Source organism: Serinus canaria, chromosome 7, assembly GCF_022539315.1.
Source record: "Serinus canaria isolate serCan28SL12 chromosome 7, serCan2020, whole genome shotgun sequence".
NCBI classification, from domain to species: Eukaryota; Metazoa; Chordata; class Aves; order Passeriformes; family Fringillidae; genus Serinus; species Serinus canaria.
Window position 1 is genome coordinate 14,403,214 of NC_066321.1, and position 15,483 is coordinate 14,418,696.

The window sequence follows — 15,483 nt, forward strand, 5'->3', positions numbered from 1 at the left end:
AAAAATGCTGGCCCAGGAATTTTGAGGGCACTGAGTCAGGGAGACTGTTAACTGCAGGCTCCCTTGGGTTCACCAGGTCCCCTTACCACATGGCATTTGTTAGGAAACCCCAAAAGCAAGTGTTTGGCCCATAAATGTGTGACTGCCTTCCTTTCTTCACTGAACCTTTAAACAGTTAACAGCACTCTATATCTCCCCTGCAGCAGAAGCAATTCCCAGACGTTGAAGCATTTCCATTGCAAAACACAGCTTGGGATTCTGGACTCGGTTATTTGTTTGGAAGATGTAGACAAAATGAAAGTGTAGCAAACTCATACCAGATTGGATCCACTTCAGAAGCTGCCAAACAGCTGCCAGTGCTGTCGGGTCAGAAGAGCTTGCCAGGCTGTTCCCTGGGGCAGGGGGTAGATTTTAATGGGGGAACCTGGGATCTGGAGATGAACTATACAGCTATCCTGGAACAGAATATGCTGTCTACTGCATTTTCCCACCCGCAAGTATATAAACATGCCCCCTGCCCCCCTTTTCAGGCTGAAATGCAGCTGATCTAGAGCATATCCACAAAAAAAAAAAAAAAAAAAGCCACTGGGCAATTAGTAGTTGCTGCAGTGTCACTACAGACAAAAGAATACACGCAAGTTGGGGACTTGGGAAAGAACAGGAGAAAGAAGAACAGAAAGAAAAAAAATCTGTGGGATGCCACGTAGCTCAGTGCCCTGCTAAAAGCCCTGTTTTTAACCTCTGGGTCACTCCTTTCAGCCCCACTTTGCTTAGAAACATTGGAGAGTGAGTGGAAGCTGCTCCTTTGTAGTCTAGGAAGGAGGAATGTCTTATTAGCCTAGGTGAACAGGCAAACTGCCTCACTGAGATAGTAAGTGGATGCAAAAGTTGACTTTTTGAAAGCATGTGAGAAGTCCAGTCAGTTGGGTGTCTTTAGCAACAGCAAGGGACTTTTCTTTTGTTTCTGCCTTAAATTAAAAAAACACAAAAAAACCCCCAACAAAAAAACCCCAAAAATATATCTAGGGAGAGCTGTAGCTCAGACAGTTTGGCACCTTTCACCAGCCTGAAATGAGTTAAAAAGAGAGAAAAGACAAACAAGTTGAATGGGATATTGAGGTTCAAAATCTTTGGAAAGAAAGATTAAAAAAAGAGAGGTTCTTTATTTGCTGGATTTAGATCTGAAAGGATTTTTGTTTCGTTTTTAATACATAGAAAAGACAGGGAAATATCTTCCTCTCTTCGGGGACTTATGAGAGCTCACCTTGTAAATCTGTCCATTTGGAAAGGTACAAACTCTTCCACATGTCATTAGTAATGTATGTCTTCAGCTCCCCCTCATCTCCCACTTGTGTGAAAGGGAGCTCTCCCTCTGTTATCAGAGATTAAGCAGAGACAACAGAAAAGAAATCCAACAAAAGTGAGATTAGGTTGGTAAATTACAATGCAAAGGGTTTTGGAAAGAACATCCTCTGGGGCTGCTTGAAATTTTCCATCAGAATATTTTTCAGTGGAAAATTGCCTTTCAAAATAAAGCAAAGCTTTTTTACATTATGACCAATCTCTCAACAAGGCTTCAGAGTGTGGCAGGAGGCCTGGAGATTCAGCTGAGAAATCCTTGGACAGTGTCTCCTAGAGGCTGTCACCGCTGAGTTTTGTGACCCCATTCTGCTCCAGTGCTGGGCTTGCCGTGTGAAATGCATTTCTCACAAAGCACCATGGTGACACGACTTCCATGGTGCATGGCATTGTCTCAGCAAGAGAGGGGACCGTGCTGCACCACGAGAGATGTGGGCCAGCCAGGAATGTCAGCTCACAGGGAACAACAGGGACACAAAGCATACCAGCTACAACTCCCATGGGGGAGCATTTCTGAACTGAAATGGAGGGCTCCTGGCCAAAGATATTCATTGTTTGGTGAAATCTCAATATTTTCCATGGGAAAAGAAAACAAAAACACAATAATATTAATAATAATAAAAAAGAACAATTTCCAGCCCAGATTTATCTAGTCAGCGTTTGAGAAATCCCCAGGACTGAGTTTCAATTAAGAGAATTTTTTCAGGAACCCTAAAAAATTGAGAGTGGGAACCACACATTGTTTGGTACCAATCAGACCCTTTGACTAGGACCACAGAAGAGGTCAGGGAAGCCCATCATGAGTGGTTCAGGCTTGGACTGAATTAGCAATTGCCAAGCAGTGTTAAATCACATAAGGTAGAAGCAGCCAAAAACTAGCAGTGGACAAGTCAATATATTTGTGTTTAAGGCCAAGTGTATGATGGTTCTGGCAAAAGCCAGCAAGAAGAATGAGATAGTGACAGTCTTCATGTTAGAACAACTCATAATGACTTTGTTTCTCTTAGTTCCTGTTGTCTCTGACTTTCTCCCTTCTCTTGCTCCAGAAAGACCTTGGTAAATTACCTATTTCAAGAGCTAAGCAGGTCTTGAGCATCAACAGTTAACATTGCAAGTCCTCAACAAGAGTGATCAAGAGAGAAAGGAAGGGAGAGGGATTTGTGTCTGTAAATTGCAAAGGGATACAATACTCACCTTTCACTTATGCTCAGTTTCAAGTTTCTGTTGAACAGCATCCGATACCTTCCATTTTCCATAGGTGAATTAGCCAAACAACAGACAGACAATAGAGACAAATTGGCTAAGTCAGAAAACGTTAAATGAAAATGAGCTGGCCTTGGGAAGGAGGGAGGGGAAATGTTGAGGAAGCCTTTACTAGTAAGTGATCCTTCCTTGGATTTTTTACTTGGTTTCCAGGTAAGCTTGGGAACTGACAAATGAAGGCAGTGCCCTGGGAAATCTTCACAGAGATGATGTGTTCTGTATCCCTTTGGAATTACATGTGCACTGTTGAATTTCAGTCTCTTTGGGCTGGGTCTGTACTAGGGTGCATTTTTCCTCAGCTCTGCTAAGTAGTGACCTTCCTTTGGGTCATTACTGGCAATGCTGAAGGAAAATACTTCTTTCTCTTTTCCTGTGTTTCTATGTTGAGAAAAGAAATCAAAGTAGGTCAGATTGTGTTGAGTTTTAGCATCAAGATGAAAGGGTTCCTACAATAACCCATCACCTGAGACAAAACTTTGTCAAAAGTTGTGATGTGCTCAGGCCTGATTCTTAGTCTTAGGAGTTATTTCAAGAGTGATACAAGCAATAAAGTGTTCTTTGACTCTTCCCCTTAATATAAATGTTCTAAGTGTTTCCTGAAAGGTTGTTCTCAAGGGACTTTGTCTCGTGACTGACAAAAGAGGAGGTGGAAGGAAAATGTTAGGCATTCTGAAAGACTTTCCACCCAGCATGTCAGAAGAAAGCAAAGCATGACCTTGATAGCATAAATTAAGGAAAAAGGTGGGAATGCAGCCAAATCATAAGGAAGCATAAATATACAATTATGCCTTTAGTATCCTCTGAGTTTTTGGTATTTTATTGTTTCCTGGCTGATGATGAGAAAATTCATCAGTGATGGATGTGCTAGATATAAATGAAAGGGAGGGATTTGTGTAGTCAGTTTTTTCCTTGTGAGATTCAACCAGATCCCTTGAAATCTTCATTTTTAAAAAATATGAAGTAATATTCATAAGACAGTTCATCACTGCAGAATTTTCAAACTGTGCTAAGTCAGGAACTTTAAGGGGCAGCCAGAAAAAAAGTACTGATAGCTATTTAAATAGAAAACCCTCATGTCCATCTGTGGAAGTCCTGGAGCTTGAGACTGGTGGGAGAACAAAGCACTCCCTATTTACCCTGTTCATAATCTTTTCCCTTGGCATCTGCTATTAGCCACTTTCAGCAGTGATGCTTTGGAATAGAAGGATCCAGTCTGACATGGGTTGTCTGTTCATGTTCTTTTGTGATACAAAAAAAAGTGTGTTGTTTGAAGCAAACTGCCCTATGTGACAACCACAGTTGCTTTAGAAAATGCTAACCAGCCACAAGCGTAGAAAAAACATGAGATGATCAAGACTAATTAGGCATCCCTCTCCAGTTCTCTTCTTGGAGGAAAGCAAAAACCTGTGCCTTGTGATCTGCATTCCAAATCCCATCTCCATTGTGATATTAACACTAAAAAAAAAAAAAAAAACAAAAAAAAGGCACATTTCCCTAAGTTTTTGGGACAGTCCTTTATGGACCCATTGTCACCACAAACCACATTTTCTTGGTCACTGACGTCTTTCTCTACTACATCAATGTCCTTACAACTGTTCAACACTTCTCTCTTCTTTGGTTCATTGAACTCAGAGGGGCACCTTATCCAGCACAGTTGTCATGAAAGGCACCAAAATCCTCCCTCTCCAAGGATGCAACTGCCTTGCAGCTAAAGGCAGGACTGCAGCTCAAGCCAAGCAGACTTGAAACTGAATCAAGCTCATCAGGATCCTGCATTGCAGAATATCTGTCAAACTTTCTGATCCACTCTTAGAGCCTGAGCTCCCAGCTGAAGCTCCTTCCATCCTGCTGATATTTCTCTCAGGAATAAAACTTGTTGAGGCGTGACTTCCAAAGACACAACCACCACCAGACTGCAGTGAGTATGTCCTCTCCAAAACACAAACCAGCACAAGGAAGCTGAACTGCGGCATCCATCCAATGGAGAGAAATGTCCTCCCTATTGAGTTCATGCCTAAACAAGCTGACCTAAAACCTTCTGACCCTGGCAGAGATGTAGGGTAGATGCCTTCCAAGCCTCAATAATTGGCAAGCAGTATAACCATAGGAGAAAAAGCAGTTCAAGTGCCTCTTGGCAATGGTTGAGCTAAGCTCGGTGTAGTCTGACTGTTCAGCTGAGCTTCCCTGCCTGTCCATCTGCATTGATTCAGGTCTCAGCTCAGACCACAAGAGTACCAAAATCTTGCACCTTATTTGGCTGTGAGGTAACAATTTCTTTGGGAGGACTGATTTTACCTGGGGAGTATCTTCTTCCCCAATTTCCTCAAAGGAAACTAGGCTTGAGCTATTGTATTGTCAGTATTTGTATGTGCCAATGTGCTCCCCTCCAAACAACTGTCAAATTTGTTGGAGAAGTGATAGAATTCTAAGAGATTTTTCTGAGATATAAACAAAAATAATCACCCAAAGAGAGATACAGAGAGATACGTGGTAGCACAAGTTCATATGTTTAAATTAGAGTCCTGAGAACAGGAAAAGTTTCAAACAGAGGTCTTCATTAATCACCAGGCACAAATCAGTGGGAATCCAGGCATCAGTAGTACTACATGAACAAACAGTTTGTTTGTCCAATGTTTCTTCCTTTCTTTTTTCTTTTTTGGTTTGAATCTGTACAGCACCTAGCACGTCGGCGTACAGAAATACACTTGTAATAACACAGTGGGAGAGTTGGCACGCAGGAGGGATCATGAAGAGAGAAGAAACCATCTTAGCAGGCAGCTTCTTCATTTTACATCAGTTTTTAATGTCAGGCCAACTCAGGGTGCAGGGGTGAGGGAGCAGAAAGTGAAGAGAAAAAAGAAACAAATGAAAATCCCACAACCCCAACAACAGAAACCGCAGACAAACCAAGAAAACAGCAGCATGTCCAGGGAGTGCTTGCTCCTCAGCTGAAGGGCCTGTTTTCACACTCATCTCTGTCTTGTGTCCCAGACTCACGTCGCCTCTGAGGCTGAAATACTGGTTCCTTATTCTGAAAATCGAGTCTCCTGGGCTTTGGTAATATTTTCCAGTCTTTCTAAGGTGTCTGCTTTAATGAGTAAGGAAATAAGAAGACAGACTGACTCCATGGGCACGGAGATTGGTTACCTCTTACTTCATAGTGACTATCCAGACAGAATGAGAAGAAATAAAGCAGGGATTAATTGACCCAGATTGCTTTTGTAAAACAAGGTGGGAGGGATCAGGTAACGATTTCCCAAGCATTGTCCAAGGAGGAGGCATAAGCAGGCAGGCAGTGTGAACAGCTCACACTAGGGCTTGGAACCCTTCTTCAAAATCTCCTTACCCTTCTGCTTTTCTCTGCTGTTCCATGCAGAGAAAAGCAGAGGAGAAAAAAGAAAAAAGGTGCAGCTCCATCCTTCCGGTTCCCACCTTCCCTGAGACCCCCCTTGGTTCTAGTTTTTTGCACTGCTGGAGGATGTCATGTGTACTAGGAGACAAAACAGCCCCAAAGTGTTGACTTCCACAAACCTTGCCTTACACAGCTCAGTTACTTCTCACTTCTTTTATTTTCTTTTTAATATTGTTTCTCCCTTCTATCCCCTAGGCCCCCTCCCACTCTCTTTCACATTTATCCCTTAATCAAATCGCTGTATGCTCTTCTCAGCAATTCTTCTCTAAATCCCTCAGGCGGGTTAGAAGCCCCCTGAGGAAAGATCTTTTTTGGCAACTGAATTAAGATAGGAAAGAGGTCCTTGACAGAAGCATATTCCATCCCAGAAAGTTTTTAATCCTTCCAGATGCTTTGTCACAAACTGTGCTTTTATGCTGGTGCACTTTTAAAGGCAGCCAGGATATGTGCAGAGGTCAGATCACAGAGCTGCTCTGGAAAACTCTAAATTGCTCTCGCCTTTGATTCTTGTGCTTTAAAACCACTCTGAAGTTTAAATAAATGGATTAGAAATGAGTTAAAGAGCAGGGTGCTTAATGCTTATGCTTAAATCTATAGCCTCAAGCCACGGCACTTTGGGCGGCAAGATCCTGTTAAATCTCACCAGCTCAGCAGACTCTGAACAAGTCAAGGCTTGGATGCAGATGTCTGTGGAGAAACAAGGTGAAACAGACCAGAGAGGTGGCACTGGTCCTTCTACAACAGCACAGAAGGAAGCCCAAGTGGTGAAATAGGCAGTGGGACATACACTGGAACACCTTCCAGAGAGGGCACCAGCACCACAGATATTTGCTATTAATACTAAAGCTCTGACACCATAAATTTATTTAATTTTATTTTGTTTTATGTCTCATGATTTCCAGACTTGTTTCCAAGTCTGGGGAAAAGGAAGAGCAGTGATAATGTGGTGGGCTAGATCCTCTCAGGAGACTCAGCCATCTTGAAAGCCTGTTCTGCTTCCCGTTGTTTATTATTGTTGGATGGTGAAAGGACAGCTGTTATGTTACATCCTAGAGGTAGCTGCACTTCCAGGGCTGGATGAAACGATTGCTGTAAATGCCAGCTTGGCAGCTACTCTGGCCCTCCTTGGGGCAGGCCTTTACCCCCTGCTTCTGGTGTGGCTTTGTTCTGTGAGAGAAGAGCAAAACATTTTGTAGCTGCTATTGAAAAGAGTTTCTCAACCTTTTAGGATAATCCCTGTTTTAAAGAGGAGGAGTTGAGTCAATGAGAAAGTAAATCACTTGTGAAAATCACAGAGCATTATTGCTGAGTTTCTTGCTCAACACTACCCTACCTGCGTGCAGCATCCCTACTCACATCTCCAATTTTTTTTTGCAATATGAGACCAATGGTATTTATTTCTGGTTCACACTAAGACACCTGGAGTTGAAAGAAAACCATCCACGGTGACTCAGGGAAGCCTTTAGAAGGAGGCACGATGATGAAAATCCTGAATTTTGGAAGTTCACCATACACCTCACCACATGTATAAGAACAGTCCAACTACAGAAGGAACAAAGAATGGTTTAGCTTGGCTTCCAGAGCTCACACACTCTTCTCTTTGCAGCAGGCTATAAATTATGCAGCATTTAAAGATGACTTTCTAAACCCCTGGCTTTAAAGCTTATTTATAACTCCCACACTGATATTTTTCAGACTCGTGACAGCTCCCACCTTCACAAGCTGGGGACATGCCAAGCACCTGGCCTTTTCTATAATGGCCCCTTCTCCCCAGAAAGCTCCCCCCACCTCTTTTTTAAGCAATGCTTTGGATATCTCAGGGAGATTTTATTTATAGCAAAGACATAAAAAACAAGTGGAAGAGAGTTGAGGATGGTCAAAGGGAAAAGTAGCAAGTGTCCTAAATGTCTGACAAACGTCATAGGACATGCTGGAAAAAAATAAGGCCCTGGGAGCAGCCAACATCTCTTAGTGATAATTTATGTAGGAACAGCATGATTTCATGTAAAGCAGGTTAGGCTCAGACCTAGCTGAGATGGAAACTTATGACTAAAGGGGATCACCTCAGGGAAAAGGATGAGGGAGGTGGTACTTGTCCTTCCCAGAAGGGACTAAGCTGACCACTGGCAAAATCAGGGGTATGTGTGGGTGAGAAGGTGGCAGCCCCATGCTGGCAGACACTGATCAGTGACTGGATCCTGATGGGGTCTGTGCAAAGTCCCACTGGTTCTAGGACTTTGCTTTTTGGTTTGTTTGATTATTTATTTGATTGATCTCCCAATGCTAGAGAGCTCACTCTTGGGGGAAGAGCAACATCTTGAGCTGTAGTATGGCTAGAGTCTCTAATACTGTCATCTGGAGTGAAATATCTGCAGCCACAGCTCAGATCTTGCTTTGGGTTCTGGCTTACAGTCAGGCCTGGCTCTGGGATTCCCTGTAGGAAACAGGAGCTAAGATACTGAATCTTAAATAGAACAACAAAAGCCTAGCATACAGAAAAAAGTCTCACATCAGCCTCCTTTGTGGTAGGTGAGGCTGTTCCAGACCCATGCTGTTACTTCCAGCTTCAGAAGCACATCTGGGTTTCACAGTCAAGAGAAAGAGCTGCCCAGGGCACACCACCAGCCTGCAGGAGAAGAGTGACTCCTGAAAACTGTATATAGCAGGGAGCAGTGTCTTACAGCAATCCAGTTCCTCAGGATTTGTTTGTAGAAGGGATCTGTTTCCCCCCTGTTGATTGTCATGGCTTCAAAGCCTTGGAATGTCTTTGGCTCCCTGTGCAGTAGCATGAGGCAGAGCCCTGCAGTCTCAGTGGGGTTTGCTTCTTCTCCCAGCCTGAGGAACATTTCTGCACCCCAGGGCAGGTGCTTGCGTTGCCAGAGGAAGACAATTCAGCTTTGTGAAATCTTTGAAGGTTTTTATTTTTATTTTTTAAATGAAAATGCCTGAAGCCGGATAAGCGTTAAACAACTAAACAAAAAAAAAAGCCCCAATATGCATGTGGGGCATACTTGTCAGAACATCTGTTTTCAGCTCTGTGCTTTGATTCAGATGTTTCCTCCTCTCTTTTCTGAAGTGACCAGCAGGTCTCAGAGATCAGAAATCTGGCCAGAGAAAAATCTTGCTTGAAATTGCTTTGTCTTTCCTGCAAAAAATGCTCCAGGCTTTGAAGGAATGGCGCTTTTTAGCAAAAGTAAATTTAGTCAAAAATCTCTGACCACCTTCAGTCTGTTCTCAGTGGCACCAGGCATTGCAGGCAAAACAAAGACATCTTGGCAAAATTACACCATTGAAATTGCAGGCAGAAGAGCTCCATTTAACACCCACTAATTGTTGCACAATAGTCACAGGAATAATCGGAATTTGTTAATTAGATGCATGCCAATGAGTAATTCAAGACTGGTTTAAATAATTATTCCTATCTTCCCAATAGGCTGTGGTGGTGATTAGCTTGCTGGCTGTTTCTCTTGACTGTTCTGCTTAAAATAAAAAAAGAGGTGAAAGACATCCATGCAGTGAGCCATGGCACTCCTAAATGAAATCCTGCTCCTGGGAGCCTGAGATCTGCTTTCCAATGAGTGCTGTTGGTTGTTGCTTTTGACCACAGAAACATCAGAGACAGCAAGGTGGACTGCCAGAAAGCTCTTGGATCAGCACCGTGCCAGTGAAATTAAATTAATACTTTTTAGAGTGTTTAATTCCTGAAGGAAGATGTAAGGATGACAACTGACACAAATTCAAATCCTCCATTGTAACCATAAGGTAAAAAAACCCCAAAAACCCAGATCAGCAGCCAAAGAACAAAACTCTTCTCCTTGGGACATAGCTAAATTCTTGTTCCCCAGCCAGGAGAAATGCCCTCTACTGGCTCAGAAAAGCTTTTTTTTTTTCAGTTTCACCATAAAGGTGCCTATTTGCCACCCTCAAGTCTCCTAATAACTTCTCACCCTCCTTTGATTAGCTCCTTCAGTGCTGCTGGTCTATGTCATGACTTTTTTTTGGACCATGGGGGTTACCTCAGGAAGGGATGGAAATAGAACAGAGGAAAGGAATTAGTGTAACTGACCTTGTGAACACTAAACATTGCACCCCAAACACAAACATGGGGAAAACCCCCTGGAAACAAAGCCAAATTGCATTCCATTGTATGATCTGCTTGACTAGCCTTGTGAAGGAAGCAAGAGAAATGCCCAAGTATTAGAGGAGAAGGATGCTTTGTGCTGAGAACATTATTCTTCTTCAAGTCATCAGCAGTCACAAATGCTTAATATTTCTGTCAATCTCCTAGTGGACTCTAGGGAACTGTTGCAACTGAAATAGCCACCTGATGGAAAACAGCAATAATACAAACTGGTTCTGGGTGGAAAATACTCTGATCTGTAGGATTTGCTGGGGGAGTTAAGGAAGGCAACACACAATCAGGAGCCAGGAAAGACAAGAATAGTTTTTTTGGCAAAAATGTAGGTGAATGGCCGCAAGTTCCAAGAGAGCACTTTTGTATTTCCCCACATAAAATAGCATCTTGGGGCACTCCAGAAGCCCCTTGTCTGCATTGCACTGAAGCACTTGTTCATTTTTTGGGATGTGGGAGCAAGAGCAGAGGTGCAAGAAGGCAACATCAGTGGCAGAGGCAGCCTTGTGTGCTGAGCACACAACCCCTCTGTGGAAGGGGCAACTTTGCTGCGCCAGCAGACCCCAACAGTTTATGAAAAACATACAAATACCAGTCATTGTTTTCCTTTCAAGTTCCTGTTCCTGGGGCAAGTTAGAGCCCCACAAACTGTGCTGAAGCTGAGCATCATCCCCTGCTCTTATCCTATTACCTCATGTTCTCTGGTGGCTGCTCTTTCTGCCTTCTGTCTTGCAGTGAGGGAACCAAGGTATTAGAGAGTGTCCTCCCTCTTCTTGAACCCTAACAGAGACATAACTAGTCTCTACTCAGCATACCTCATTCCATTGACAGAAGCACTTCCTCTCTCAGCTGCTCCCTGCCCATTTACACCCCTTTCATCATGATTTCCCTAAATTACAGCTGCTAACTGAGCTGCCTAGGCTGGGAGCACAGATGAGATGAGTTCTCCATTCAGTCAATGGGGAGAGACCAGGACCTTCTGGCACTGCCTTGGTGACCTGGGTAACCCTCCAAGGGTTTCTCTTTTTGTTGACTGCAGAGGGAGCTGAAGGCCAGCAGGATGCCAGCTGGTCTGCCTGAGGTGAGATAGAGCTGTACCATTGCATGGACAGGACAGGACACTTCAGGCCAAGCCAGCCAACAGAGCCACATTTGAACAGCTCACAAGAATTCAACTGTTCCAAGAAAGCAGCAGAGATGAGGACACATGAAACTGACTCAAAACAGGGAAAACCAGCAAACAATTGCCCCTTGTTGGAATTTATGCTTTTCTTCATACACTTGTGTAAGGAATCTGAAGACAGCCAAGAACATGGAAAGCAGAGGTTCCCCAGAGACAATCTCAATTCATGAAGCTTCAGTGCATTTTGCTAGCCCTGAACTCACTACCATGGGACTCAAGCCTCTCTCTTGTGTTCATCTGTACTGCAAGAGAAGTAATATGACTTTTTAGTTGTCTTATGGCTCCTCGTATTGCCTTCCATTGCTCCCTCCCTTTCATTGAGGAAGAACTTGAGCAGAACTTTACCAGAACTGCCAAGCAGAGAAGACACTTAAGTGTTCCTACATGGCACTCAAGGTTCAAAGGTTTTCTTCAGCCTGGACTTGGTCCCAGTCAAATGGGAGGGGTTTTTTGATTGATTTCTTTGGGTTTTGTTTTTCTTTTCCCAGAGTCCAAAGATCAAGACTTCTCCACCCCCAATCAAATAAAAAAGTACAATAATAATCTGGCCCACCTCTTTTATGGGATCCTGGGTAATTACCTACTCACTTCAGCTGCTAGAGCCCTGCACCTGGAGACCCCAGAATACACCAGTGGTGTATTCACTGCTGCTCAGCATTAACTCCTTGTTTCCCACCTGCCTTCTTTGCCAGCTGGTGTATACACAGTGCATATATGAATATTGGGAGAGTTTCTAGTCCTACTCTAATACTAAACACAACTTGTCGAGTAGAATGTAAAGAAACTCTCCCCTAAGCACTCTGTTTCCTCTGTCTTGATTTAAAGTTGAAACTAGATTGATCAAATATTAAAAGAAACTAAGCATCAACTACTTACTGGCCAAAAATGGACTCAGGCATCCTGAGAGGGACAGTAACAATGCAGGTGGAAGAGAAGGCTGATAGACACAAACTGTCTGAATGGTCTGAAGAAATATTACAGATCAAGGGGGAACAGAACATTTTTCTTCTATGAATCAGCATGGAAACCTTTCTGTAGATGTTAACACAACATGTGCTTTGCCTAAATACCCCACAGACTTCTTTAATTTCTAATTTCTGTGATCCAGAGGCGTAAACTGGGTTGTTCTTCTCTGTTTGGTCTGAGATATCCAGCCCTTCCCTGCAATGTCTGATTGTCTTTGACTTTCTGTCTCTAGTTTAAGTGTCTACAACAATCCTAAACAGAGCTCTCTACATTTCAGCAGACACAGGTCATGCAGTAGTGACATTTTTGATAATGGTTCATAGTTTGTTATGCTGAGAATCAGGGGATGTCAAGGGATTTCCCACCTGAGATTTACCCACCTTCACAAAAAATTATTTTGGATGGAAAGGAGCACAATGTCCAGCATAATATAAAGCACATTTTTGGCTAACATCAGAAATGCCTTCAGATATCATCTAAAGTTACACACACATGTCCCCAGTGAAGCCTGAAACAAAGCTCTCAGAGAAGACAGGATTAATTTGAGGTCAGAAGGGCTTTGCTTTCTGTCATAACATTGCCATGATGTAGTACCAAACTCATTACTTACCGTGACATAAAGCTAAGAGACTAAGGAATGGTTTAGAGTGTGTTAGCTTATACTCCCCTTCCACTGCAATATCTTCTCTTGAGGATGGCAGCAAACAATCTAAACAAGGACTTGTGTGTATGGAACAACTTAGTCCCCATGCAAACAATATGGGGACATCAGGGATTTCTGTGAGATGTTATGTTTTTGTTGTATCCAAATTGCCTACAGATTTTTCTGTGTCAGTCTCAGCTTGGAGGGGGCTGTGTTCTTTAATTAAACCAAGTTGATTAGACAGTTGCAAAGAAGGGAAACTAGTTCACAATATGTCATCTGACCTTTTCTGTCATTTTCCTTAGCTCTGATCAGCTGTGAAGCAATTCTGAACTTTTCAAAACAATTTGTTCTTCAATTTGGAATAATGACAGTAAATAGTTCTTTAAATAGCCTCATTTGTCAGCTGTCCATTGGGATTAGTTAACATTAAAGAGCTGATCTCCTTTAACTGGATACTTTAGCTGTCTACTGCTGACCTTCCATATGATCCCAGGTAGGTGTTGCTCTCTGAGGGTCTTGGGTTCACCAGTTAAGAAGTTGGAAGGGACAACTCTAATTGTTTAGTTCTGAAACACTTAGAGCTGAGAATTTCCCTGAATTCAACCCTTTTTCAGCGTAACAACTGGGAAAAGACACCTCATACTCAGCAAAATATCCCTTGTGCTGGAGGTTGTACCATCAACTAAAATTTAGCTGCTTCAAGGATAAGTCATACTTTTGCCTGAACATTTGCCCCTTCTTTTTGGTCTGGCTGTGTGCTACTTCAACCTCTGCAAACAAGCTGTTGTTATCAATGAATTCTCTGGTTACACTTTCCTGTCTATATAAGTAAAAGCTTAGAATCAAAGTTTACTTGTGAGCTGTGTCTGAACAAGCACACTCTGCTGACAATAGCAGATTTAAAAAAAAAAAAAAAAGCTACCAGGTTTCAGTTATTTTGAGTATAATGTTCATGCATGAAATCTCCCCACAAACTGCAGGACTTTTGTTATTGTCACCCTCACAAAGTTTACACTGAACTTCTTACACACTGTCTGATTAATCTAAGCATACACTGCAGATGCTTCTGACATTTATGGAGCTACATCAGCATTTGTGGAGCAATGGGGATTCAACAATAGATCTCAAAATCCACCAATAGTGGAAGTCCAGATGAGAAAAGGGAGTGCAGCTAGGAAAAAACCCCTATTATTTACATATCTCTCCGTATAGCAACTATCTTGTATAGCACTTATCTGCTGCCCGTGTCATGGGCCCTCCACAAAGCTGGATGTCTTGAACAATGCCTCAGTATATTGGATACAAGCTCTGCTCTCTCCCTGCTCCAGCTATCCTTGATTGCACACTTCCAGGTGCTGATTTCCAGATTAAGAGAGTCTTTATTTCAGACTTTTCACACGCTGTCAACGTGGTGTTTGATTACATCAATGGAGGCAAAATATTGGTGCTTAGTGGAAATAAAGAGATTTTTTAAGCAGGGAGGTCTATTTTTGTCACTTCCTCCTGTGGGGCAGGTTATCAAGATGACCTGCAAACAGCATTGCAGCAAAGAACAGCTCACTGTTTCGGGAGGTGAGGGGAGACGGTATTTATGGTGTGTCATAAACAGTGAAGGACTCTTTGGACAATATCCTAATAAATACTCTAAAAAGAAACTGCCAGACTCCCAAAACTCACCATACAGACTGTCATCCTTTCCATCCTGCTCTGTCATCTAGTTAAGGTTTGCCTTTTAGTATTGCCACAATGAACTCAGCTATAAGGACAAACTTTGGAGTCACCGATAAGAGATTCTGAAGGACTGTTTATGGGCAGGACCCATGCAAAAATCAACAGAAGGAGTGTGCTTGTCTTCAGCCTGGGATACCCTACGAGGCCTGCACCTGCCCCCCAGAGGTATTTTTCCAATTGTGGTGTAGATCACGAACCCAGCAGGTCCCATGGGCCCTACCTTAGCCTGGCACAGTGTGAAAAAGCAGAATATGACAATAATTCTAGGGCTGATGACCTCCCACAGAGAGAGGTGGACTCAAGCTGTGCAGTGCTTGGCTCCAGGTCCAGAGTTCTCTCAAGCTTTTACCTCTGTGTGATGGATGGAGAAGTAGGACTGTTTGGAGGACATTCCCAGGAGGAAGCCCCCAGTCATCTCTCAGCAGACCTGTAAGGGAGGGAGAGAGATGAAAGGCAGTCAGTGCCAACATGTGGAAGACAACCCATGTGTTGTCCTGAAAAAATGGTTCCCTTTCCCCAGTACTGGGGGCTCATACTCTCCTCCTCATTTTTGGGTTGAAGCTTGCCGGTCCTGCTTCTGGATTGACAAAATCCACTCTTTGTTATCCCCCAAGTCCCTCAGAGAGAAAGAGTGTCATAACTTTCTTGACACAGTGGTCGCCTTCCTCCCAGACCCAATTAGCTCCAGGAATGGAGCCTTGAGACTGCCTTCCTACTTGGACTTTCTCCAGGGAGACCACTGGGCCAGACAGCCCCTGCTGCCACGAGCAGGGTGTTTCTACCGGCAGTGC